We start from the raw sequence: 6,935 nt of genomic DNA, 5'->3' as shown, positions 1-6,935 counted from the left end.
CTCGCAGTCTGTGAGTTCGAGCCCCACGCCGGGCTCTGTGCTGACAGCTCGGAGCCTGGAGCCTGTTTCAGATTCTGCGTCTCCCTCTCTCTCTGCCCCTTCCCTGCTCATGCTCTGTCTCTCTCGAGAAAGTCTCTGAAAAATGAATAAATGTTAAAAAATTTTTTTAATAATAAATAAATCAATAAATCAAATAAGGATAATAATAACAGTAGCCACTTCCTGGGGCAGTTATAATGGTCGTGTTAGGTAACCCACGTAAAAGGATTTATTTAGCTGTAGTGGGGATTCGACGTTTCTTGGCTGGACGTGATTACCGATCATCTCCTCCTCACAGGCTCAACTGACCCAGTTCCAGCCCCCACTTGCAAGAGTGTTGCCCCGGGTTCTGTGGAAGCCTGACTTGCTTTGGGCCCCCGGGCAAAGCCTGTCTGACTCTGTTTCCCCACCTGTCGACTGCGTCTGGGAATCCCTCCTTGCCGGGTGACGAGGGACTCCATGAGTTCACGTCAAGCCCTTGGGGGTGCGGGGGGGTCATACTAGGCCCTGGTAAATGGCCAGTGTGACTATCCGCCATCTTGCTTTGGGCTCCTCAGAAGCAGACCCTGACACAAGCACGTGAGTACAAGTCGTTTCTTTGGAAGAAGTTCCAGGAGGAGAGAAAATGGGATGGGGAAGGGAAAGCAGCCTAGAAAGGGTATGTGATCAAACCAACGGTGACCACAGCGTAATCCCACCGGGGAAACTCTGGAAGCCAGCACAGAACACTCCTCAGAGTATACACCCAAGGGCCAAGGGAGCGTGAATATTTATACACCATCTCCCGTCACTCGCTGGTTGAGGGGAGCTCCTGGTGGACATTAGTCCCCTAGTTCTTCTAGTCTTGGCAGAGAAGGTTCTGGCAGCCGTAGGAACCTCTCAGGCAAAGAAATACAAGTGCCGGCAAGCAGAAATGGGGTCGGTGTCCACGGCTGTGGGAAGATGGGTTGGGGCACTGATATGGTCCTACAATGGGGTAGGAGCTCACCAGCTTTAAAATCCTGGACGTGCTAGAAAACGGTTTGCTACCATGCCTGGAAAAGTTGTGGGTTGTTCTCCTATGCACGTGTTTAAGACACTCAGCCTAGTTTGCAAGCAAGCCTGCATTCTGAACATTCTAGGACATGCCAGAACATCCCAGGGGACGGCTCCAAGAAAAGACATCAGGCAAGTCCCTGATGAATGTGGGGCAACCGTTTTGCTATGAGACAGGGGAAGAACACTTACTCATAAAAGAACAAGATATTTGTGATTCCCAAAGCAGGGAAAGGCTGTTCTTGCCCAGTGAGACTGAACACGTTCATTTTGTAACAGGGTGTCATCGCACCTTGCTGGGATAGGTGCAGGGCAAACCACAGCTGGCCCATAGTGGGTTCCAACACCCTGAAATCTGACTGTGGACATACAACTGTTCAACTCAGACCTGCATAGACGAGCTGGCTTCGGGACAGGACATTCTGCTATTAATCATCAAAACTCTGAGCTGTCAAAGAACCATCCCGAGACCACAGTCTCAATGCACAGTCTCATCCGCACACCTAAGATGCACCCTGGAGACTCTCCTCTTGGCTACGAGCTCTTGCTTCTCCTCTGCTCTCCCTTGACTTCCCCACCACCCCTCCTTACAGCTACGCAGAGTTCCGTGCCTGTGAATGTACAAGACAACTTCCTCTTTCTTTTCTACTTTGAAGTTTATGTCTTTATTGTGAGAGAGACAGGGACAGCACAAGGGAGGGAGGAGCACAGAGAGAAGGAGAGAGAGATCCCAAGCAGGCTCCGCGCCACCGGCGGGGGAGCCTGACGTGGGGCTCGAACCCATGAACCGCGAGATCACGACCCGAGCTGAAATCAAGAATCGGCCGCTTAACCAACGGAGACACTCAGGTGCTCCACGACTTCCTCTTTCTGAAAGACGCATAGGATTTCCTGGCGGGGATCTACCACAACGTCTTTAACCAATCCCCTACTGACGGGTTCTTAGTTCGTTTCTAACACTTTGCTTTTATCAGTAAGGGGTCCGTCCACCTCCTCATTGTAACCAAATTCTGGCATTTTCGCCAAAAACGTACATGTGCTTTCTGAGGCCGGACCATGGGCAATTAGAAAGCCTTTCCCGGACAGGCCTCAGGGAGGAAGGCTGGCCTCCCCGCACCAGACCTGGTGAACAGCCCGCGTGTGGCAGCCCGTCCCGCTCTTAACATAACCTGCGTTCCTAGCCCAGCCGCCTGCGGTCCTAAGTGTCTCCATCTAAGACCTTCATCAGAGGGCTTCTCTAGATGTCTTTCTTCTTCCTTTGCGCCCCTGCCACACAGGGAGAGAAGGGGGGTGCCTGGCAGACAAGATTTCCGCCCCCCGCCCCCCCCTGGGGCCACTAAAGACTCAGGACTCGGGACTCAGGACTTTCTACCTCCAGCCCATCCCCCTGGCCCTCTCTCCCCTGGCCCAGGGTCCATAAAACTGGCAGAGGCTTCAGTGTGGGTCTTCCTCTCCAGCGAGACAGTCCCCACGTCTACACTGACCCCTCTGCATTCCAACCCACGGTGGAAAGGGAACAGGGGGGTGGCGGTGCTTTCTCTGGTGTGAGCCTCTTGCTTCGACGACCAGAGTGAATGACTGAAGACTTCACCGTCACTTTCATGTGGGCTCGTTGTCGCTTTAATCCACTACCCAGGCACACGGCAGGCCAGCTCCCTCTCCGGCTCCGCCGAGCTCTCGACAATAAATAGGGCTTCAGTGAAGAGCTCGGGCCATCCATCACTTCTCTTCACACATCCACTCATGTATATGTGCAGGTACATCGGTGAAATCAATATCCAGAAATGGGATCCGATAATTGGAAGAGACTCTTCCATGATTCAGCAATTGAGTATTTGCTCGTGGTCTCTCCTCTCACACACTCTCCCCTTCTCCTGAGGTGGGGCCTGAGCGCCCACGGAATCATGGCAGTGGAGGGGGGGGCGGGTGTTGGTAGTAAATGATTCAACCTTGCTCAGAGGGAGGTCTGATATTCGCCCTCAGGCCAAGAGGTAACCTTTAAGCCCTTGGGAAGTCTTGCTCCATCTGGGGGCGTTGGGCGTGTCTTCCAGTGTGATCTATGCTGGGGGCTTTGGGTCCCGTGGCATCATCTGGAGCCCCCAAGGGGCTGGAGACTACAGTCATTGACATGGGGCGGGGGGGCGGGGCGGTCAACCAGTGCCCACAGATGAAACCCTGGACAACAGGACTCTGGACAACAATGCTTGGGTGAGCTTCCTGGTTGGCAACACTCTGTGCACATTGTTATACATTGACGGGGGTTGGGGGGGGAGGGCGGGGAGGGGGAGTAAGGCCTTCGCAAATTTGCAAGGAGAGGTCGACCGGAAGCACTGTGTTTGGAACTTTCCTGGGCTCTGCCCTCCAAACCTCTTGCCTTGGCTGATTGTAATTGGTATCTTTTGTTTTCAACAAACTTCACCTTGAGATGCACAGCCTCCTGCGAGTTCTATGAGTTCTTCTAGCAAATCATGGAACTTACGGGTGGTCTTGGGGACCCTCAAACTTGCGAGGGGTGTCAGAAATGAGGGTGGTCTTGGGGACTGTAGCCTACCTCTAACTTCACAGGGGATCTTCTGTTCTCCGGCTCCTTTGGCCACGAGACACATTGCTGGCCTCAGACACTTGATATCTGTTTTCTCTGGCTTGGCGGGGCCTGGGGGACCCCCACTCCTGCTGCCAGCTGACTCATCCTGAGCTCTGCTCTTGTGGGCACTGCAAACTCTGTATTCTTCAGACTTCCTGACTACAAACTCCAGAATCCACTCCGGTTAGTATAGGCAGGAAGGCGGTTTCAGCCTCCAGAGCTTTGAAGATCATCTGTTGCCACGACCCTTCTGTATATGTCTCGAGTCCAGACCTCTCCTGAGACTCTGGCCTATCCCCTAACTACAGACTTGACATCCCCCTTGAACTAACTGTATTTGGGTGTGGGGGGGTGGGGAGGAGGGGCGGTGCACATGGCCCGTGTGACAAAGGGATCTGTAAAGGCATCCTGAGGATTTCCACTGGAGTCTGGTGCATAAATCCCACCCCCCGCCCCGGCACATCCGCCTGGGCCTGCTTCTCCCAGCCCGCACGGGAACACTGGTAGTAAAACACAGCAGAACAGACAACTGTTTTATGGGCCAGAAGAAAATGATTTCCCACCCGAGGCCACTAAAGAATCTAGGGTTCCGTTCTCCGCTTCCCTTAGAGAAGGCTTTCCTCCCGCCTCAAGTGATCTCGTGGGGCCCTAAGAGCAGACCTATCAGCAAAAATCCCAGGGACAGGCAGGCTGTGTTTCAAAGGATGCTCTTGACATTACTATGTCATGTTGGGGTACAGGGGTAGGCCCATCACCTCAGCCCCCAGACCCGATCAAGCCCGGGTCTCCTCCAGCCCCACCCCTCCGCTGCTAGCTAGCTTTCTAGAACCTGTCACGCCATCAAGAATGGTCCTCCAAGGGGCGCCTGGGTGGCTCAGTCAGTTAAGCGTCAGACTTCGGCTCAGGTCGTGATCTCATGGTTCGTGAGTTCAAGTCCCACACCCAGCTCTCTAATGTCAGCACAGAGCCCGCTTCAGATCCTCTGTCTCCATCTCTCTCTGCCCCTCCTGCTCTCTCCCTCTCTCTTAAAAATAAAAAAAAATTAGGAAAAAAAAAAAAAAAGAGCGGCTCTCCAAGAAATGCCCCTGCAGAGAATCATTTCAAGAGAAATATGAAAGGGGCGCCTGGGTGGCTCAATTGATTAAGCATCCACCTCTTGACCTTGGCTCAGGGTCCACGACCCGAGTTCAAGCCCTGCATCAGGCTCTGCCCTGGTAGCATGGAGCCTGCTTGGATTCTCTCTCCTTCTCTCTGCCCCACCCCGACTTGTGATTCGTGTATGTTGAGGGATCCTTGCATCCCATGGATACATCCCATTTGGTCAGGGGGTCTGGTCATTTTAGGATGAGACTGAATTTTATTTGCTACTACTTTGTTGAGGATTTTTGCATCTATAGTCATCAGAGTGGTCATCCTCTGGAGCGAGTCGTCCCGTGGTCCTGCAGCTTTCTTTTCTCGTGCTGTCTTTGTCTGGCTTTGGCATCAGGGTAACACTGGCCTCAGAAGCTGAGTTTAGAAGTGTTCCCTCTTCTTCAATATTTTGGAAGAATTTGATAAGGATGGGTATTAATTCTTCTTTAAATGTGTGGTAGAATTCTCAGTGAAGCTGTCTGATCCTGGGCTTTCTCTGTTGGGAGATCTTTGATCACAGATCTAATCTCCTTACTAGTTATGGGTCTGCTCAGACTTTCTGTTTCTTCCTAATTCAATCTTGGTCGGTTGTATGTTTCTAGGAATGTATCCTTTTCTTCTAGCTTACCCAATGTATTGGCATGTAATTGTTTATGGTGGTCACTCAGCATCCTTTTTATTTCTGTCATCGGTTGTAATGCCTCCTCTCTCATTTCTGATTCTATTTGAGTCTTCTTTTTTTCTTAGTCTAACTAAAGGTTTACCCATTTTTCTGATCACTGTTAAAAAAACATCTCTTGGGGTGCCTGGGTGGCACGGTCGGTTAAGCGTCCGACTTCAGCCAGGTCACGATCTCGCGGTCCGTGAGTTCGAGCCCCGCGTCGGGCTCTGGGCTGATGGCTCAGAGCCTGGAGCCTGTTTCTGATTCTGTGTCTCCCTCTCTCCCTGCCCCTCCCCCGTTCATGCTCTGTCTCTCTCTGTCCCAAAAATAAATAAATGTTGAAAAAAAAAATTAAAAAAAAAAAAACATCTCTTAAGTTTCATTGGTTGTCCCCGCTCAGTGAACCCCTCCTTTCCCCCCGGCAAGAAAATATGCACTAGCTAGATCATAAACAAACCAATGATATCCTTGTTCAGATTCTGAAAGCTTGTCACCAGATCCACAGTTCATTTGGCACCTGATCTTGTAGTATTGTGGATTACTATTTAAATATTTGGTTACGTAACTTCTCCCGAGTTTTACGTCTGACCTCCCTAAGTGAATTATAATTTCCTTGAAGGCAGGAAACAGATATTATGTGTCTTTGTGTCACCCATGGCTCATTGCGATACTGAGTTGGGCACTTAATAGGTACCTGGTGATTGGATTTGAAGTCTCTTATCACTTAACCTAATACTCCAACCTTTTCCCCAGTTAGGGGCTGCCTTAGGCCCTTACCACATAGCTCTGCCAACTCACAGTCAGTTGTTCATTATCTCCACAAGCCTCTGCTTGTGCTGCACATGCGCAGTTGCCCCTGCCTTTCTCTTTCATGGCACTGCTGTTCGGATCACAGAGCTCCTCAAAGAATTTCCTCACCGTCTTCTCACTCTTTCAGATGATCCTAAGCTCTCCGTTGGGGTTCCGGAGAGTACTTGGGCGGTGGGGGGAATGAGCCATGAAATGTCAAGTTAAGAAGATGGAAACCCGGGGCGTCAGAAAACAAGAGAGGACCCAGAGGACCTACATGTTGGAGACTGAGCAAAGGCTGCAGGGATGGGAGACCTGGTAGGTAGATTGAAATGACCTTTGCCATAGTTAATGTTTTGGTGAATTTCCTTAACAACTTTCCATTGTAGGGGACCCTGTTCATGGTTAAAGTCGTGTAGAGGGAGTACAGAGTGGGGTGGCTCCAACAGAAAAAGTCCCTCTTAGCTCTAACCTTCCCTGATTTGAAGCCCCTTACTGCTATGGGTTGAATCGTGTCCCCCAAAAAAGATGTGCTGAAGCTTTAGCCCCAGAACCTCAAAATGTGACCTTATGACCTTATGAGGAAGTAGGGTCTTGATAGACGTAATCAATAATGGGGTCATTAGGATGGGCCCTAATCCACTATGACTGGTGTCCTTAAAAAAAGGGGGGGAAATTTGGACACAGACACAGACA

The sequence above is a fragment of the Prionailurus bengalensis genome, chromosome A3 (genome assembly GCF_016509475.1).
Source record: "Prionailurus bengalensis isolate Pbe53 chromosome A3, Fcat_Pben_1.1_paternal_pri, whole genome shotgun sequence".
NCBI classification, from domain to species: domain Eukaryota; kingdom Metazoa; phylum Chordata; class Mammalia; order Carnivora; family Felidae; genus Prionailurus; species Prionailurus bengalensis.
This window is presented reverse-complemented; position numbering follows the sequence as displayed.